This window comes from Mastomys coucha, unplaced genomic scaffold, assembly GCF_008632895.1.
Source record: "Mastomys coucha isolate ucsf_1 unplaced genomic scaffold, UCSF_Mcou_1 pScaffold16, whole genome shotgun sequence".
Taxonomy (NCBI): Eukaryota; Metazoa; Chordata; class Mammalia; order Rodentia; family Muridae; genus Mastomys; species Mastomys coucha.
This window is the reverse complement of record NW_022196898.1, coordinates 2085606-2107470: the sequence shown is the minus strand read 5'-3', so window position 1 is coordinate 2107470 and position 21865 is coordinate 2085606. Positions and strand designations below refer to the sequence as shown.

The 21865-nt window shown below is 45.2% G+C and overlaps 1 pseudogene; it reads left to right on the top strand.

Moving 5' to 3' along the window:
* The first annotated feature begins 17683 nt into the window (after positions 1-17683).
* Positions 17684-18179, top strand: LOC116094012 (annotated as a pseudogene).
* Positions 18180-21865: the final 3686 nt, after the last annotated feature.

Here is a 21865-nt window from a genome sequence, read left to right as displayed (position 1 = left end):
CAAAGGAGCAAGTCAGAGAGTAGGGTGAACTCTGGAGAGGTTCCCTGGACCAGGAAGACAATGGGCATCAGGCTCACACTAGTGTGAGAGTAGAGCTTAGTAGACAAAGGAAAAAGGTTAAACCAAAAGAGATGCAGAGTGGTGATTCAGTGAGCAACAGTATAAGCTAGGAGAATGGTCTGAGAAAAAGATGTGTGTGTGTGTGTGTGTGTGTGTTGGAGTGTAAGCAGAAGAAACAGCAGTAAAAAGGCTTAAGGAGGGAAAGGACAAGTCATGATCAAAGAATTCTGGAGATGTGGGAGGGCAGAGCAAATGAGGAGCCAGGGTGAGCCCACACTAGGCTGCTTACCTCATACGGGAGGCACTCAGTCTGGGCTTAGCTCCCCACCATTGACAGTGGACAATGTCAGAGACTCTTTTTTTAAACTTGTCACAGCTGAGGAGTGGGATGCTACTGGCACCTAGTGGGTAGAGGCCAGGGATGCTACTGAATATCCTATATTGCACAGGACAGCCCACAACAAAGGATGATACTGCTCACAGGGTCCATGGTGTTGAGGCTGCAGAACCACCCAAGGACATTTAGCTGGAAGATTTGCTGAAGAAGTCTGCACCAAGTCTCACTGTGGCATCAGGATGAGTAATGGGGCAGTATGGTTACTGCACATAAGAAGGGGTCTGTTAGAAAAGGATATTAGGGTACCCTGGGCACTGGGACATCAGTATGGGCAGACACAGTGAGTGGATAAGAAAAAGGTTTGAAGGACCACATCGGTAAGCATGGGAGGCATGATGGATGTGGAAGGTCTTCGTGGGAGGCAACATCACACAAAGCAATGCAGGGACGTGTTTGAGTGACATCACCAGAGCAGGGAGAGTGGCAAGCCAGGAATCCTGGAGGAAGAGCAAAGCAAGCAGAGTGTGTCCAGGCCAACAGCCACTCAGATGAGCTGTGGTGAGAACCTGTCACCGAACAAGCACCCCCACAGACTGTCAGAGGAAACAGGTCTACAAAACAGGACAGCCACAGTCTCCAGCCCCTGGGAGGAAGGAGAGAGAATCCACCTTCTGTGCCCCGCCTCCCACTGGTCAATCCATAGAGCGGCTTGAGAACATGTCTACACGCTCTTGAACACCTCTGTCATTGTGAGCTTGAGGTTGCTAACGCGTCCTTATTGAGAGCCTAAAGCGGCCTCAATTCTCTTGTAACCACTGTGATGGTAGGCGATGCTTCCAGGACAAGGAAGGACAGCCTCTGTTTTGCTCAGTAATGTACCCATAAGCTGAGCCTTCAGTGTAAGAAGCTGGCTTCCCTCAAGCCGCCATGCTGAGAGGAAGTATAGGCCTCATGAAGAGCCCATGTGTGAGAGCCAGGCAACAGCTAGCGTGACCTGCAAGACCTTACTGAAGGTGTTTTCCCATGACGCTAACTCACCGACACGGAGTTACTTCTAGCTATTGGATATCCCCAGCTGAGACACAAGCCAGTCCCACTAACCCACATAACCCATGAGCAGAGTTAAATGTTGTTTCTAGCCCTAAATTTTAGGTGTGATTTGTCTGTCACACTAGAGTAGCCACTGGAACAGAACGGCCTCATTCCGAGTTAACTGCTCTGGCTCCTGCTTTGCACCAGAGCAGCGCTCCAAACAGGAGCCAGGATCGTCAGAAGGATGGCAGATAAATTCTCAAGTGGCAGAACTGCAGAGCACACCCCAGCCCCTTCCTCACCCACAGCCCACACCCCAAACCTCAAGGGAGCGGATCCGCTACAGGGGAGCCAAGGTTGAACACTGAGCTGAGTTCTTGGGACAGAGATGAGGCCAAGAAACTTAGAGACGATACCCTTGGTGAGTCTGACAAAGGAGGGGGGACGGGGGAAGGCGGGGCGTGCCATTTCTGACTTGTTTCGAGGTGGCTCTACTGGATGAGAGGAAAACTGGACCCTGACCAAGTAGCTCAGTTAAGTGCCACAGCCCACAAGACTAAGAGAATCCAACCCACCAAGTCCCCGGCAAAGTCACAGCTCTTAACCCACAGGCTCCTGGAAGACTTAGGGTTTGTGTGAGTCTCCCCTCCTGAGTGGTATTTTCCATGTACCAGGTTGGGAATGTTTGGCAGCTGAAATTTTTTTTTTTTTTTTTTTTTTTAAAGTTCTGTCAAAGGAGGCTGAGGGGAAGCTACAGGAAGAGCAAGGATCCTGCAGGAGCCGCCCTCTGCAGACACATGCCTAGATCCCAAAGCTTGCTGGAGAGAGGCCATCCTACTGTTTTAAGAAAATCCACCAGAGGAAAATGTTAATGTGTTGTTGTTTCCAATTTGTAAGAATCATTTGTCCTTCCTCTCACCTTTAATCCAAATGGCAAAGTCTACGTGTGGCTAATGTTGCTCTTCTGGAAGTTATTTTGCCATTGGTGCCTTTGACTTTTGTTGTTGTAAATGTTACTTTAAGATCATAAAACTAGGACTAGCAAGATGGCTCAGCGGGTAAGAGCACTGACTGCTCTTCTGAATGTCCTGAGTTCGGTTCCCAGCAACCACATGGTGGCTCACAACCACCCACAATGAGATCTGATGTCCTCTTCTCGTGCATCTGAAGACAGCTACAGTGAATTACACCAGGGCGAGTGGGGCCAGAGCCAGCAGGGGGCCCCAAGAGATTGAGGCCGGCAGAGGTCCTGAGTTCAATTCCCAGCAGCCACACACGTGATAGCTCATGGCCATCTGTACAGCCATAAATAAAATAAATCTTTTTAAAAAAATCATAAAACTAGTAATATTCCAGACCTGGAGAGGATCTTATAAGTTAGTAATGTAGCCAGGTATGGTGGCACACACCTTTAATGCCAGCATTCAAGAGGCAGAGAAGTAGGATAGGTATGGGCTCCAGGACAGTTTGGGCTACATAACATGACCCTATCAATAGTAAGAGCTGGATGGTGGTGGAGCACGCCTTTAACCCCAGCACTTGGGAGGCAGAGGCAAGCAGATTTCTGAGGCAGCCTGGTCTATAGAGTGAGTTCCAGGACAGCCAAGGCTACACAGAGAAACCCTGTCTCAAAAAAAAATAGTAATAGAAATAATAATAATAATAATAATGATGATGATGATGATGATGATGATGATAATAATAATAATAATAATAATAATAATAATAATAATAATAACAACAACAACAACAATATAGAACACCCCAGCACACACAAGCTCCCGGGCTGGATCACCAATGTCAGCCCCAATTTAGAAATGAACAATTCCCTATTTCTGGATGATGCCGAAGGGGACCGAAAGTGTACACCCTCTTGATTATAAACAGATAAGACCCTCTTGTGAAACAGTTAAGTAGACCAAAGAAAACCTCACACTGTAGAAGGGCAGGGCCATGGTGGTGTCCCAGATCTCGGGGGCGCCACGCCCCTAACCTGCTTCTTACCTCTGGTTTCCAACTAACCTCAACGAAACAGTGTGTACAGCAGAAACTTCAGAACAGCCATACAATCATGTTAGGGGAGGGAAATTCAAGGTGGGGTGAAGCAGGGAAGAGGGGTGACATGTGACGTGTCTTCACAAGATCCACACAGAAACAACCCACATTTTTCACAAGGAGAAAGTGAGGCACAAAAAAAAAAAGACGAAGAACTGCCAGGCAGACATAGTGATGTGCCTTTAATCCTGGCACTCGGTAGACAGAGGCAGGCAGATCTCCGAGTTCCAGGACAGCCAGGGCTACACAGAGAAACCCTGTCTCCAAAAACAAAACAAACAAAAAGACGAAGAACTTCCGAAGATGACCCAGTTGATGAGACGCAAACTCCGCGTGTCACTCACTCCAGCCCAGCACACTGCACCATTGTGATCCTCCCATTGCATCTCTCTCTTCTGCTGTATGCCTGGAGCAGCCAGAGCACAGGGTGGACCTGGCTCAGAGCTCCCCCAGCCTGCAGTTCTCCAGGCTCGCCACCAGATGGGGTAACGATAAGCAAACTCCTGCCTCTTTCCAATGCTCTTGAGACAGACATGCGTAGGGGGAGCGACAGCAAGGAGAATGTCAAAACAGAGTTCTATTTAAGAAAGTGAAGCCTTCTGCCTGCCCCTGTCTCCCACCGGGATACTTGGTTGGCTCTCGGCAGGCTATAAGTGAATTAGCGTTTCTTCCTTCCGCAGCCTACTGCTAACCCACATCTGATTCTATTTTCTCTCCATTCTTGACACAGGGCAGGACACTAATGCCACCCACGTCAGAGAATAGAGTGTCCTGAAGAGGGAGGGCGGCGACAAGCTGGGTGATGGAGAGGCTTTCAGCTGCAGCTCTTTCCGATAGCTATTGGAAAGCCTTTTCCCTGGTACACCCCTTCCCGCACCTACACAACGCACACACATCACAACAGACAGCACACACCATGCCCTGATCACATCAGGAGACACACACTGCATCACAGCACCTCCAGCACACACTACATCACAATACATCACATTGCAGTGAAGCTCATCACAGTGCAACACATACAATACACACATCACAACATATATCACAATACAGTGTATCTGGACATATAAACGCACAGAAAACAACAAGTACGTCACATGCCAAGACACAAACCACACTGTACCACAATGCAACACACAACACAAACACATCATAATATACATGTCACACCACCGCAAGTTGCAACATGCACATAACACGTGACACACACGTCACAACACATCACTTAACACTACAATGTGTCCCAACAATGCCAACAAGCCATAAATAAAAACGTCTGCAGTGCTATGTTCATTTCTTTTCCTGTTACTGTGATGAAACACCCTGATAAAAGCAACTTAAAGAAGAAAGAATTTCTATTTAGCTTACGGGTGGATGTACCAGCCATCATGATGCCACCCACAGTGGGCAGATCTTCCCACTTCAACTAACCTAATCAAGATGAATGAATCGGATCTACACAGGTGTTCTCAGAGCCTGTCTCATATATGATTCTAGATGTCAAGCTGACAACTGAGATTAGCCATCACAGCCAGTTCAGTGGCTACAAGCGAGTGCTATTCTTGCAGAGAACCTGGGTTCAATTTTCAGCACTCATGAAGGTGGCTCGATGATATCTATACCTCCAAATCCAGGAGATCTGATACCCTCTTCTGACCTCTACAATCGCATACACCACACACACACACACACACACACACACACACACACACACACACACATATGCTCATGCTCACACATACATCACACACATGCATGCATGCACGCACGCACACACACTTACACATAATCACACATTGACACCTACCCCTACATATAAACTATCTTTAAATATTTATTAACAACTAGAAAGGATCTAGAATCATCTAAGAGACAAACTACCAAGCATAAAGGTGAGTTAGCCTCCAGCCTGGGTTAAGTAGGGTGGAAAATCCAAGGTAATTGTGGCCAGTCACACTATCTCATGAGTTCCCAGACTGGCTGAGAGGAAAAGCAAGCTAAGCATGAGCACTCAGCTCTCCCAGCTTCCTGGCGGTGGATGCCATGCCTTACCCTCCCATCACCATGACTTCCTGTGGTGATGGACTGAACCTACAACAAACCCTTCCTGCTTTAAGTCATTTTTGTGGGGCACTTTGTCACAGCAAGGAGAAAGGAACAGACTCAATACCAGTTGCTCGGAGCTTAAGAAAAACTTCAGAACTAGCAGAAGCTATGGGAAAAAAAACACCACCACGTGAGCAGGGGACCACTTCTGAGGCAGGATTATCCTGAGAGGCATGAGTGAAAAAGCACAGGTTAGAACTACAAAAAGTATCAAAAACCATGACTATTGAGCCCACAGGGTAGAAAGACGTGCCCACAGATCATGCATCTGCTAAGGTGATATAGTCCAAAGTACCTGACAAACTCTCAAGACTCAAAAACCGACAAGCAACCTAATCTTAAAGTGGGCAGAGGCTTCAAAAGGACTTTTCACCAAAGGAAATGGTCAGCCCTCAGTGTCCATGGCAACATTTAATTGGGCGCCTAGAACATGGCAAGCATTTGTTCTGAGGATTCAAAACAGTTGAAACACGGAATCCACATTCTGATGACAGATGGCAAGGGAATCCATTATTAGAGGACCTCTGTGAGGTAACGTGGGAGCCGATTGCACGGGGAGTCGAGGAAGAGGGAGAGGGATGGGTATATGGGAGGGCTGAAGAGAAGCAGACACAAGAGGTGGCATGAGCTGAGGTTTAAAGATAAATAAGGAGGCAAAGGAAAAGGAGGAAGAGGAGAAGATGGCCCAGTGGGTAAAGCTCTTGCCAAGCGTGAGGACCGAAGCTTGTAACTCCAGAACCCAGAGTTAATAAACATGCACATCTGCAATCTTAACACTCCTCTGGCAAAATCCAAGGTTGCTGGTATACACTGTCTGAAACTGGGTCTCTGTATATTCAATTGTTAATTCTGCACCAGCAGAGAGCCAATTACTAGCCAGGTCCTGGTATGGTATTTCTATGGCTCATCACCGGCCTCAGATTGTAACTATTTCTCCTTCATCACCTGCTTGAGGCAATTCAGAATTGTCTCCAGTTGGTTTTAATAAGGATCCGGCAGCCAATGGTTGGGCAGGGAGCGGGAGGGATGACTTCCAGGCACACACAGGGACTCTGAGAGAAGAACTGAGAGGAAGGAGATTCACTGGTGGACACAGAGGTGGATGGAGAGACCAGAGTGAAGCAGAGAGGTAGACCTGGCCAGGGGTGGGCCTTTGACCAGGGATAGTCAGGGGGCTGCTCAGCTAGTCTTAAGCTTTAAAATATTAATAAACTGGTGTCATTATTTCTACAGCTAGTGGGTCCTTGAAAGTCCCATAGAGGAGGGCAAGCCAGGAAGTTCACAAGCCAGTCAGTCAACATAGAGAGCAGAAAGCAAACGACCCCGTCTCAAGGCGGAAGGCACAAAACCAATACCCTGAGTTGTCCTCTGAAACACACACACACATGCACACATATGCACATGCGGTTTATTTATTTATTCATTTTTTTAGAAAAAACACACAGAAGCATGGGGGGTGGTGAGGTGTGGTGCATCTGGGGCTGACAACTTGCCCACTGGGATTGAAGCTCACGGTGAGTGTGGTCACCTGCTGGAAAGAACACTACATGGGTAAGGACCTGCCATTGATCCAGGAAGAGCAAGATCACGGGGCTTTGTATTTTGATGAATTTAGGGAGGTGATGGGACTTGAGGCAAGAAAGCCACTGAGAAAGGGGTCACCATGATCCACGGAGAAAGAAGGCAGGCAGGAAGGAGCTCAAGCAATGGGAAGAGAGAGGAAGACTGACGGCAGTGCGTTGGAGATGTGTGCAGTCAGAGTAAACCATTGGGCTGAGAGCAAAGGGAGACTGGCTTCAGCAGTATGGTGCCCCTCACTAAGACAGTACAGAAGAGGGAAAAGAAATCATATGCTCAGAAGCCAGATCCCAAACTATCACTATCTGTCTTAGGGTTTTACTGCTGTGAACAGACACCATGATCCAGGCAACTCTTATAAGGACAGCATTTCATTGCAGCTGGCTCACAAGTTCATCAAGGCAGGAACATGGCAGCATCCAGGCAGGCACTGTATAGAAGGAGCGGAAAACAGGAAAAGACTGGTTTCCAGGGCGCTAGGATGAAGGTCTTAAAGCCCACACCCACAATGACACACTTCCTCCAACAAGGCCACACCTCCAAATAGTGCCACTCCCTGGGCCAAGCATATTCAAACTACCACACCATCCCAGGTGGAGCCTGTAGGCAGATTCGGCCGGAATTCCAGCACCAAGGCATACCTGTTAATGATATAATTCACATTCTCACTCCCATCTAAGAATCAGGAGCATCACATCCAACACAGCTCACTCATGCAACCTCATACCCTGCATCTGGATCTCATGGACCACTTTTACATGAGGCAACTAAACAGCCTCCCCTTTGTCTGGAAGCCTTTGATGGCCTGCTGATTGATGGTGTCCAGAGGACAGCAATAACTAGCTTATGGAACAGGGAAACACCCTCTGTGTTGGAGGATTACTTGTTTTTGTTGTTCTGTTCTGTTCTGTTTTGTTTTTTGAGACAGGATCTCACTATGTATCCTGGCTCGCTTGGAACTCACTGTGTAGACCAGGCTGGCCTTGGACTCCACCAGTCTCTGCCTCTTGAGTGCCTCGATATACTTGACTGTTTATTTATTTCTTTGTTGTGTTGATTTGAAGTACCGGGCATCGAACTTAGGACTTCACACACACTAGCATGCCCTTGACCACTGAACTATATCCCAGCCTTCTCTTTACTTTTTGTTTTGAGATGGAAGCTCATTAAGTTGTCCAAGCTGGCCTTAGACTCACCCTGTAGCCTGTAAAGGTCTTGATTTTGTGATCCTCCTGCCTCAGCACCCCAAGCAGTTAAGCTACCAGGTTGCTACCACCAGGTCTGACTGCATGGTGTTTTATAGCCACTTCCACGTGGTCCGTTCTCTCCTTCAACTGGGTTACATAGAAACAGATCCTCTTCCGATCAGGCTGAGTGGTCCTCCATGGGAAGACTGGCTTTATTCCTGCAGCTCTGAGTTCTGCTAGTCTGTCCATTTTCATCCCTAGGGAAGAGATGTCTATTTGTAGACACAATGACAGCTTTATTCAACTGACAGCTTTGGGTTCCTTGTACCACTGCCTCCACAAACAAGGGATTCTAAATGGCTAAGGGAGTGGTCCTGGTTGTGGAGGCAAGCAAAGAAACATGCTCAAGAAAAAAAAATTAGAGTCATATAGGGGAATTTTTCCCTAATTAATTGTTTGGATAATAAAGATGACAAGAAGTCATTCGCTGGGCAAAAAGGAGGCGGCAGGCCTTCCGGGTCTGAGAGTGGAAGAGGGGATGCAGGAGGGAGGAACAATCTTTTTGTAAGGCAAGGTGGGAGCTAAAGGAAGCAAGATGTAGACCAGGAACTGTTAGATCTGGTGGCAGATTCCGACACTGCCACTGGAAGATATCTAACAGAATAGTTAATGCGTTTAGGACGATAGATTCCGGGCCCAGTGGTTGTGTTATCTGTTGATTCTAAACTAAGATTGTATGGTGTTTTCCATTCACAGCAGCTCAGGTGGGCTGGAGGGAAAGAACATAGCAAGCCTTTGGGACAGGAAGATTGAGCAAGGACCGAGTGCCAGGGAAGAAGTAACTGCGGTGAGGGAAGAGGTAACCGTGGTGGAGTGCAGGCTGGTGAGAGCTTGCCCACAGCTAGCTGAGGGAAAGTACAGAGCGGTTCTGCAACAGCTGGCCTCAGAAGAGAGAGCTAGAAAGCTAGAGAGCGATGGCTCTGGAGAGGCAGAGCCAGCAGTGGTGGGAGAGGCACTGGCCAAGACCCGCAGGTACCTAGCCGGCAATAGCATGGATTGTTTTTTTGTTTTTTATAATTACATGGACTTTTCAAAAGAGAGTCACACCAATGTGTTTTTTATAGAAGCCATATCAGTTTTGAAGGTTCCTGAAATTACATTGTTCCAAAGACTTTCTTTTGGGGGGCGGTTTCTGGGGGGGATTGAGACAGGGTTTGAACTCAGAAATCTGCCTGCCTCTACTTCCCAAGTGTGGGGATTAAAGGCACGCGCCACCACTGCCCGGCTGACTTTCTTTTCTTTACTCCTTTGCAAAAGTGTCCATACAGGTGTTCAGTAACCTGCCCATCTCCACTTCGTAATCAGGAGCCACGTTGATACTCTAGTTAAGGTAGGTTTCTGATTACCATAAAACTTAAAATTTCTGTTTCTTTTAACTGTAAACCCACTCCCTACCACCAGCACCCTACCCAGCACCTCAGTGCCATCTATTCCCAGAAATGTTCTGTACCCTTTGTTCTAAGAGAGACTTTCCTAACCACCTGGTCTTGCTTCTGCAACCATGCTTGCTTGAGTGCAACACCCCCCCCCCCCTTGTACTCTATCAAAGTGGCTTGAAAACCCAGCTCAGGAACTGATCTCTTCAATCCTGCCTTAGGCAGAGACAACTGCCTGGCTGGCTCCCATGTACACGTGTACAGCTTGCATTGATTTGGTCATTACTTGAGTTAGTGGTCTTTCTCCTCGAACCTCTGGGATTAACATATGCAGATGTGTGTTTGTGTCTGTGTGTGTGTGTGTGTGTGCCTGTGCTCATGTGCACACTTGAGCGTGTTCACTTGGAAATGAGAGGATCACCTTTTGTGTTGTTCCTGGGGCACCAGGCACTTTTCCCCCTTGGGACAGGGTCTTCCACTGTGTTGGAATGTACCCATTAGTCTCGGCTGGCTGTGCAGAGAGCACCGGGGATTTACTCGCCTCTGTCTCCCCAGCGCTGGATTTATAAGCTGGAATCACCAAGTCCGGCCTATCTTGAGCATGAGTTCTGGGAATCAAACTCTAGTCCCCGAGCAAAAAGGAAGCTCTCTGCTGAGTCAGGTGATAGCCCTCTTCAAAGTGTTTCTAAGGATCCCCCTGTGTTCTCCCTGTTCTTCACAACTGAGATATTAGGTGGTTTCCAGGGTGTCTCCGGTAGGGTTGCAATCTGATAAGGTAAAGCTGTGGGTCACAAGTAGGCTACACAAAGGGATTAAGACCTATCCTTTACTGGAAATGGGATTTACAGTCTTATTCGTAAGAGCCCTCGAAAATGGTAGATTTGCAGCTGAGACTAGAGATAGGCCATAGTTGGTCATCCACACTGAGATCTATCTTAACATTATTCATTACTGTTTTGACATTCTTGGCTGAACTCTGTATGTAAAAGGAATAGTTCTCAGTAGGCAAACTCCTCAGCAAACTTGGTTAACAGTGCTGGAATTCTTCTTTTGTATTCTTCTCTCATATAGCCCAACTACATTCTCCCTCTGCCTTTCCCCTCCCCTCCCCCCAATCTCCGAGACCCACTTCCCACCTCTGCCTCCACTCGGAGAAGAACAGGCCTCCCAGGGACATCAACCAAGCAAGACCTACCAAGCTACAATGAGACCAGGCACCTACCATCACATCAAGGCTGGACAAAGCAACCCAATAGGAGGAGAAGAGTCCCACAAGCTGGCAAAAGAGTCAGACACAACCCCCACCTCCTGCTGTTAGAAATCCCACAAGAACACCAAGCCACGTAGCCATAATGTATATGCAGAGGACCTAGCTAGAATTCTTGACTCCCAAGTGCTGAGGGGCTGCAGCCAGACTCTCATTTGAGGGGCCCCTTCACTTACATCATCTCTCTCATGCCTGTTAGCACAAAGCTGCTACCTTTGATAGATGGGGGTATCCGTGCAGTGGGAGGAGCTACAGTCAGTATGGGAGCATGACAACTCACAGGTCAGCAGTCCTCAGAAGCATACCTCGGAGAGGAAAAGCCCTGTTTCCTGCTAGCCCTGTTTCCTGCTAGCCCTGTTTCCTGCTAGCCCTGACTGTTCTTGTTGCTGCCTCAGTCTCCCTGTTTTCTGCCTTGTATAAATACCCTTGGAGGTTTTCTAAGTCTCCACTGAAAAATGTGATCACAATGCATAACAATAGTGGTAATTTTCCCAAAAGCAATGTCATTCAGATTAATGTACCTAGCTGAAGATTTCTGATAAAAATTTAAAAATACACCTGGCTGAAAAAAGATTAGGACAAGGTGATTTTTATGTAATTAATTAAATTAGGCCAGGGTGCTTGCCAGCTGCTTTGTAGCAGAAAACTTGCAGCACAACATGGGAAATAAGAAACACAAGTTTAGTTACCTAGTGAAAGGCCTGCTAAGGTCAGGAGGCAAGAACAAAGTGAGCCCGGTTGCTAAGAGATCCAGAGTTTCCCCTACAAGGAACAGACTAATGATCAGAGACAGTAACTGGGTTCCAGTGCCCGCTGTTTAGATTGAGCTGTGTCTGGTAGTTTCAATCTGCTTGGCCTGTGGGAAGTGGCAGTATTGGGAGGTGTGGCCTTGTTGGAGATGTGGCCTTGTTAGAGGAAGTGTGTCACCGTGGAAGCAGGCCTTTGAAGTCTCATCTATATGCTCAAGTCTGGCCAGGGTGATCCACACTCTCCTCCTGGCTGCCTGCAGATCAAGATCTGAAGATCTAGAACTCTCAGCTCCTCTAGCACCAAATCTGCCTGGATGCTGCCATGCTTCCTGCCATGATGGTAATGGACTGAACCTCTGAAACTGTAAGCCAGCCTCAATTAAATGTTTGCCCTTTTTAAGTGTTTTCTTGGTCATGATGTCTCTTCACAGCAATGAAACCATAACTAAGACAGTGTCCACTATAAAATCGGATTGTCCTGGTTTTATAACTATAAATTTGCTGATGAGCCTTGAGCTGGGCAGCAAGCAGACTGAATAGATCCTTCTTTTTCTGTTGTTTCTGACCTGAAGTTCTCCGGTTAACTACACATTGACTTTGCTATGAATACAATGTAAGAGTAGGTAGATGGCTAGCTGTGCTAGGTGAATAAGAATTGTGTTGTTAGAATAGCATGAAGTCTGTCTCCTTTCTTGTAATCGCAAACTGCGACCTGCCAGTACAAGAGAAACTGTCTGTTAAAAAATAGTTGGCTTGCTCAAATTCTGTTGTGCCATAGAAAAACTATTACTTTAGGATCTAGATGTATTATGGGAGGAAACGGCATGAGCAGCTGAGTGATCAGATGTGGAATTTAAAATAACTTGTTTTTAAAAATATGGAATTTGTAATCATTATGTATAATTGAAACTCGTGATTAAGAAATTATTGTAATGTGATTTTTTTTCCCCCTCTGCATACAGGGTTCCTTTAAGGTCTATAAGGACTAAGAGAAAAACAATTAAGCTGGTGGAGGTGTGCTTCATCCACCCAGTGCGTGTAAGTGTGTGCCTACTTTACATTAGTTGCTGACCCCACATCTCCTCCTCAAGTCACTGAACACACTGCCAGAGCTGGCCTCTGGCACATAGACATTTACAGGGAAAAAACAAGAATAAACAGAAAACCAGAAACTAGGTCCTTCAAGGACATAGCAGAAGGCTGTCCTCCACAAGCCAGGGAGGTTGTCACCATCCACTGTGGACACTGTGATCTTGACTTCCAGCCTTCAGAACTGGACATTAAGGGCTACTGACTAGCAAACCCACTTCAGGCATTTGTTATACAGCCTGAGCCAATGAGTCTATAGGATCACAGGTAATTACAAGAAAACCCAGGGTGTGCGTGGGATACTGGGGCAGCACTTTTCTTCACAAAGCAGGCTCTAAAGCAGTGGGAGAGAGAAGAGGGAAGGGATCTGTGGCCCAGTGGGACCTTGTCCCCATGTGTCAAATACAGTGCACAAAGGCAAGGCTTTTCTATACTCAGGTCACTTCATAGTCTATTCTTCCGTTTTGTTCTGTTGTGTTTTACTGTAAACATTTGTGTATGTGTGTAAGTGCCTGAATGCGTTTATAAGCACCATGTGCATTCAGGCACCTATGAAAGCCAGAAAAGAGCATTGGATCCCCTGGAACTGAAGTTATAGGCAGTTAGGGTTCCTGTGCCAACCTAGTAAGTGCTCTTAACCATTAAGCCATCTCTCCAGCCCCCAACCCCATCTACTTTGAACATCCCAGCTTAGATTCCTGGAAGTCCATCCATGGTAAGCCCTGAGGATTTCATTCCCTCAATTTAAGGGAGGATCAAAAGAAGACTTTCAGGCTCCCCTGTTCTCTGTTGCTCGGCCATGAAAGAGCCTACCATGCCCCTGCAATGCTTGAGATTAAAGAAGCTTCCACAGGAGGTGAAGAATCACGCCAGCACATCCCTTGCTACTCTCTGAGCACAGGGTGGCCTAAAGTGCCCAGGGGCTCGAGAATTCCCATTGGAGAGAATGGTGGGGGAGAGGTCTGCCCTGATAAACATTTGAGCAGCTCCTTTCACAGACTGTCTTTCTTAGGGCAGCAGGTTGGGCTGCTCAGAGGGCAGAGTGGCCTTCCTAGGAGTATGGCCCTATCAGAAGAATACAGGTACCATTGCGTCCAGCCTCTTCTCATGGCTAAAGATTTCCAGATTGCCCTTTGGTTTCCTTGTGTTCAGAAACTATAGCAGCAGGGCACTGGTGGCACAAGCCTTTGATCCCAGCACTTGGGAGGCAGAGGCAGGTGGATTTCTGAGTTCGAAGCCAGCCTGGTCTACAGAGTGAGTTCCAGGACAGCCAGGGCTATACAGAGAAACCCTGTCTCAAAAAACAAACAAACAAAAAAAAAAAAAAAAGGAAAGAAATTATAGCAAAAGGAAAAATTACATTATTTTTCAGGGTGGTCAATTTTCAAATGGGGATTTAAGTCAATTGTGAACTTTCCAATGTTGCTTAGTTTGGGTGTTGGTCTTTGTCAGTGCAAAACACAGCTTTTCCCATCTCAAAAATCTCAAAGGCAGGAAGAGTTTATGCTGACTCAGGAACAGGGATCCAGGCTACTCAAATAACATAACCCAAGATGCAAGCAATTATCATCATAAAGCAAAGTAAGTCATAAGTCCAAACACTTATCAGACACAATGGTGGAAACAGCCAGGCAGTGTGTGACAGAAAAGTGACGGCCTCTGCTCGGGGCTCAGGTGCTCTCGGACCATCTTCTTGGCTTTGAAGTTGATAGAAACCGGGAGAGGGCGGGGTGGCAGGCATGGGGAAGTGGGAGGCAACAGGGGTTTGTTTTTGTTTGTTTCTTTGTTTTTTGGAGGGGAAACTGGGAATGGAGAAATTTACATGTAAATAAAGAAAATATCTAAAAAAAAAAAAAACAAAAAAAAGAAACCGGAGGTTTATGAATTTAGTGCATCCCAGATGTTTTACTTGCTGGTTGGAAGGATGTTAGGTCAGATACAGGAGTCAGGTGCTAAATGCTGTTAAGGAAACTAAAATCAGAGCAAGATAACTTGACTCTGGACCTGCAGCACTGTAGCTCTCCACATTTATAAAATTCTGATCAACCAGCCTTGTAGAATCCTTAATGTAGGTAGTTTTTGTTTTTGTTTTTAATTTCTGAGAACTTTAGTTTATAATTTTATCTAAAGCATTGTTATTTAAATGGTCTCTGACAACTGTATTTCTGACAGACATTATTTGTATAGAACTATTCCAGAGTCCTAGAACCTCTGCTCATCGTTAACAGACCTGGTTTCTGAACATGTATAATGTACATTAGACTTAAAAGTCCTGTGTCTCAACAAGTGCTTGCCAAGACACATGAAAGCAGTTTCTTTTGCTATTGATGATGTGGTACCATCCATTTTTTTTTTTTATCTTTGCCTTTTAATTCACCCCCTAAATTGTTGGTTTGGCCATTTTTAAAATCATATTTCATAAAACATAATTTTTTCCCTACATTGGTCACATCATGAAACCCAAAACTCTTCCCACGCATTTGCTCATATCTTAAACTAATACCCATGGGGATGAGGATGTAGCTCAGTTGGTTGAATGTTTGCCTAGCATACATAAAACCTTGTCTTTGATCCCCAGCACCACCTCAATGAGATGTGTGAATTTTTTGCCTCATCCCAGCACTTGGGAGACAGAGGCAGGAGGATCATCACTCCTCAAACTCTGGGATGTAGAGAAGGAAGCCGAGCTTTCTGTCATAAACTTAGCATTTGTGAATACTCGTTTAAAAACGTCTGGAGTACTCATTCTCTCCTTCACCTGTGGATGCAGCCGTTCACTGGGCAGAACCAGAGAAGTGCCAGCTCTAGGATGAAGCTTCTTAAACCACTGAACACAGAGATGCAAAAAAAATTGGCAACAGAAAAAGGTCTCTGAACAGCCAACAACCAAAAGATAATTCAATGATTCAAAATAAAAAATGTAGTAAATCTGGGGCATTTCTGCGAGAGCTCACCAGTGTTATATCATGTGTCTTCAAACCATCATTGGCTGCTAACACACAGCATGCTCCGCACACTGTGCGTGTAATCACACAACACACCCTGTGTGGACCACTGCTTGAAACATCTCAGTTCAGATTCAAATTCATTGTATGTTGTTAATTGCAGCGTTTTTTACTGTGAATATAAACCTTTTCATTTTTATATTAAAAAAATGTAGTGGTTCAATTGCAGAAAGCAGACTTTCAATACTAGTGTTTACCAACTGTCGCTCCTCAGCAGGGAAGCATCATGTTAGGATTGTGATAGGTGTCCTTCTCAGTATGCAAATGCGCTTGATCTTTCATCAGTGGTAAAACTACATCTGGACTGAGTGTTCCAAGAGAAACTGTCAACCCGAACTGACTGGGCATGGGCAGAAGGCCAGCACCTCAGGACAGATTCTAATACTCAAGCACGTGATTGCCTGGATTGCCACAGCTCCACAAGGTAGAAAGGAAGCCTTGAAGAAAGCTCATGGACATTGAAATGGCTCAGGAGGTAAAGGCATTTTCTGCTCAGACCAAGAACCCCAAGTTTGATCTCCAAGGACTCTTTAATAATAGAGAATTAAGAAGTTGCCATCTGGGTGTTGACTTGGTGGTTACGAACACTGGCTGCACATCCAGAGGTCCTGGGTTCAATTCTAGCAGTTACACGGCAGCTCACAACTGTCTATAACGATAGTGCGATGGGATCCAATGTTGTCTCCCGGTATGCAAATGTACATCCAGGCAAAACACCCATATACATAAAATACATAAATCAATCTTTTAAAAAGTCGTCATCTGCCCTCCCCAGGCTCATTCACTGATGACAGAGCAGTGGCTCTCAACTTTCCTAAGGCTGTGACCCTTTAATACAGTTCCTCATGTGGTAATGCCCCAACCGTAAAATTATTTTTGTTGCTACTTCATAACTCTAATTTTGCTACTGTTCTGAATCATAATGAAAATATCTGTGTTTTCTGATGGTCTTTGAGGGGGTCCCAACCCATAGCTGATAGACTGTGGTGGTTAGTTTTTGTTATCGGTTGGACGTGTCTGTGAGTATGTTTCCAGAAGTATATTAGCTGAGGATGCTAGACCCACCCTGAATCTGGGCAGCAGCATCTCATTAGCTGGAGGCTTAGGTCAAATAGAAGGGAGGAAGTGATGAACCAGCCTGACTCCATCTTGGGCTTAAAAGCCACCTTATAGTAAAGACAAACTAGGTTCATTCCTGTTTGTGATTAAACAGGAATGTTTGTGTTTCTCAAGGACTGGGCTGTGCCCCATCTGTAACCTTAACTACAAATGCCTCTGTACTGCCTGTCAGAAGAAATGACAACCATGTGTTTGTTTCAAAGAATTGTTATAATCATCTTGCAACCCTACCTTTGTTTCAGAAGGTTGTTATGACTGTCTGTTGTCATGACCACCTTGTTAGGCTACTCCCATAACTTTACCCATCTGCCAGCCAAATCCCTCATGTGGAAAGCCCTGCCCTTGAGCTATAAAAACCTTATCTTGACCATGTCCAATGCTGATCTCTTGAACCCCACCTTAGGGGAAGACAGCCCAGGTACAAGAATAAAAAAGCTTGCTTTGATTAATTTGGCTGTGATGATTTGGGTCAGTGGTCTTTCTCCCCGAATCTTTGAAATTGACAGAAAATGATAAAATGTAAGGAACACCAAAATTCATCTCTCTGCTTCCTGTTTTGCCAAGACAAAAGGAAACTAGAGCTCCCTGTTCTCTCAGTTCCTTAGAGTGCTTCGTCTCTGTAGTCTTCTGACTTTTAATTTCCAGGTCTTGCATTCTGCCATGTCTCCTGAAGGAGGGAAACTCTTCGTGGGTGGGCTCAACTTCAACATCAATGAGCAGGCACTTGAAGACCACTCCAGCAGCTTTGGGCCTCTCTCTGAGGTGGTTGTTGTCAAGGATTGGGAAACTCAAAGATCATAGGGTTTTGGCTTCATCACGTTCACAAACCCAGAGCATACCTCAGATTCCATGAAAGCCATGAATGGAGAGTCCCTGGATGGGTGCCAAAGCCGTGTCTATCATGCAGGCAAGTCTGCTAGGGGAACCAGAGGGGGTGCCCTTGGTGGGCATGGTTGCAGCTACTCTAGAGGTGGTGGAAGATATGACAGTCAACCTGGAGGATATGGATATTGGTCTGGGTGGTCTAGAGACTTCAGTGGCAGCCAGGGTGGCTATGACCGCTACTCAGGAGGAAATGACAGAGACAATTATGACAACTGAGATGGGGCATGCACACAAAATATACACAAGGAATAACATTTCTGATCCAGGGTCGTCCTTGCAAATTGCTGTATGTATGAAGATTTTTGGAGCTGCACCGAAACGTCTGTTTTAGTATATCAAGTTCTATTTTTAAGTTGAGCTCCCAAGGTAGTTTGTTAAAGAACTTTTAACAAACATTCATTTTTACATTTTTCTTTAAATACTTTTTCCCTTTTAAAGACAAATTTTAAGATATTTGTTGCAGTTCCAATATTTTTCCTTTTATTGGAATTTTTGTTTAAGCTCTCAGGATTATTGTTTCTGGCCAAAAGAAAAAAAAATTGGCCAAGCTAAATCAGTTTATAAAATTAATGTGTATTTAGACACATTTTAAAATTTTGTAAACAATGTTTATTATGGCCAGAAAGTGATTTCTGAATGTACCTATGAACAATCTGAGTCAACATTATCACTTAGAGATGCTTTTTATTACAGATCACCATCCTGATTATGTAGAAGAGTGTCTTTTAAAAAAATAAAATAAAGGAAACTAGAAGTCCCGGCCGCATGCCTACCACTACCATAAAGCTGCCTTCATCTTCTCCACCACACTGAACGTTAAGCTGGTGGGCCTTTCCTTATGCTGCAAGTATTTTGTTACAACAACAACAAAAGTAATACACAAATACACATGCATATGTATGTATATATGTATATACATATACACACACACATATGAAACCTGATCCTTTCTCCTCTTTGTTCTTATTCTTCCTTTCTTTCGCTTCCTTTCCATGCCCAGGTCATAATTTTCTACCCATTAGTCTTCTCAAAAACAAACAAAAAATTTTTTTGAGCTGCTCCTCCCTGAGGCCGCACATTTTTGTTTGTTTGGTGATATCCAAAGTCTTCTTGAAGGCTCCTGGCACTCAGTCTCCTAGGGGAGGAGAATTTCCTCAGCCTCCTTGGTTGCCTAGCAACAGGTCTGCTTCCTGACAAGTCACCACACCCAACAAGATGCCAGCTGATACACACAACAAAGGGAAGCAACACTACCCCTTGGGCTTCTGATCCTTGACACCATGATGACTGGCTGGCTGTGGACAGGTCCGCTAGCCTAGTGAGGCTGCTGCTCTATGCTCCTTCCGAGAGCTCCTTCAGGGTTCTTAGGGTGAGGGCCACTTGTCAAGTTTCCTATTCCTATATATGGACTGGTAATTTCAGACTGGATCCCTAACTCTATCCAGCCCATCACCATTGTGATCAGATCCACAGATCTTCACCATAGAGCCACTGGGACTGCGTGCAAACCTGCATCATATTATTGCATGTGTTTTCTAGTTTGCCATTGCAACCTTTCCTTTAGCCTCCAAAATAAGAGGGTGGCTGTTCCTTTTCTTTTTTCTTTTCTCCTGAAACAAAAATAAATAAGAACTTTGCAAAAGGTTCTTCCTTAACAGTTTCAAGCTTCCCACTGAGGTCTTTGGTTCCTTCTGTGCATAATCTCAGAGTCATTGCTTTAGACCCAGGAATTGTAATTTTGACTTTATCACAGAAAACATAGGTGCTCCCAGGTGAGATGTGCATCATGGAAATCAAAGAGACTTGAACTCCCTTCCTGGACCAACTAAGGGAGAAGAATCCTCAACCTTGATTTCTATAATCCTGAACAGAATTGAAGATGAGGAAGGAAATACAAAGGGATTCAACTCTGCTCTAAAGAAAAAGATAATCACAGCAGTATGCAAACACACAGAATTAGCATAGTAATGCAACAAAACAATCATATCAATGGACCATTGCAGTTATAGGGATAAATACACACTAATTATGCATAATGTATGTAACATGCACATATGCCTGGCATATATGTGTACAACATGGCAGGGACTGAATGAGAATGTGCCCCATTGGCTCAGGTATTTGAACATTTGGCCCCAATAGGTGGCGCTATTTGGGGAGGTTTAGGAGGTGTAGTCTTGCAGGAAGAAGTTTATCTCACACTGGATTGGAATGTTTTATAGTCTTTCCCCACATCCAGATTGCATTCTCTCTCTGCTACATGCTTGCTGTTCAAAGATGTGATCTCTCAGCTTCCCGCTCCTGTTGCCCGCCAGTCACTGCCACGCATCCCTGCCTGTAGGCAGCCGCTTGGACGGTGGCGTCCAATATGGCAGCCGTTTCTGATGCACCACGGGGATAGACAGTTCCACTGCGCATGCGCCAACCCCTCCAGAGCGGGTACATGCTAATGAGGCAATTGCCGGGGACCAATCCAGGAGGGCCACGGCACTCGGGCTCGGGTATATAAGCAGCATTTGCTGGGCTGTCTGGGGCCATTCCACAAAAGCAAGAAACCTGAAAGAGCTGTAACACCAAGAAACCTAAAAGAGTTGTAACACAAAGGAATTCCTGAGTAAACCGCATGAGAAGGAGCCTCGGTGTTTTGTCGTCATTGCTACTGGTCAGCGAAGCGCGGGACACCTGCCGTGATCGATTCTTATTCCTCTGGAATTGTAAGTCAGTACACTCTTTCTTCCACAAGTTGCTTTTGGTCATGGTGTTTTATTACAACCACAGAAAAGTGACTAACACGACATCTCGTGGAAAAATCCGAGAGTTTGAGAAACCCTTAATTGGTTGCTTTTTTTCCCCGGCTGTTATAAAATAAACACCTGACCAAATAAACATAAGGAAGGAAGGGTTTTTTTGTTTTGTTCTGTTTTGTTTTGTTTTTATCTTGGCTCATAGTTTGAGGGTGCCATCCCTTCCATAACAAGGAAGGCATAATCAAAGGAGTGTGGCAGCTAATTATGCTGCATCTGCAGTCAGGAAGCAAGGAAAGGTTAATGCCAATCTTCCTCTTGCTTTCGCCCTTTTTTCTCCTTTTTTATTCAAAAGACCTTCCCGCCTCCTTTAACACAATCTAGGAATTCCCTGATAGACATGCTCAGAGGTCATTCCCATGGAGATTTTGACTCTTGAGACATTTCTAAAGAGTTGGAGCACACTGTTAGAATTGGAATCTGTGTGACGGTGAATCCCACAGAGTTTGATATATTATAAGAAATGCCTAGCCATGTGTGTTGAGAGCTTCTGACATAACTACATAGCCTGAGGTGCATTACGAATGGAAGCTTGGATTTCAAAGATTTAGTATTGAAAAATAATAAAAGGGCTGGATATGGGTCAGTGGTTAGGAGCACAGGCCGTGCTTACTGAGGACTGGAGTTTGGCTCAGCACTACATGATGGCTCACAACTGTCTGTCTACTTCCAGGGAGTCTGAAACCTCTTCTGACCTCCTTGGGCACCAGGCACACACATGGGTCACAGACATACATGCATGCAAAATACCCATCCACATACAATTAAGATTAATCTTCTTTAAAACACTACAAATAAAATACAGAATTGTATACCTTATTAATTTTTACTCTGACATGTTTAATATTTTTAATATATTGGGTTCAAACAAATACTAGCTTTTCACTGATTTATTTTTACTTCTTAAAATATGGTTATCATGCCGGGCATGGTGGCACACGCCTTTAATCCCAGCACTTGGGAGGCAGAGGCAGGTAGATTTCTGAGTTCGAGCCAGCCTGGTCTACAGAGTGAGCTCCAGGACAGCCAGGGCTATACAGAGAAACCCTGTCTCAAAAAACCAATATATATATATATATATATATATATATATATATATATATGGTTATCAGATAAATTTTAACTATATGTCACTTGCTTCAAGAGTAGCATT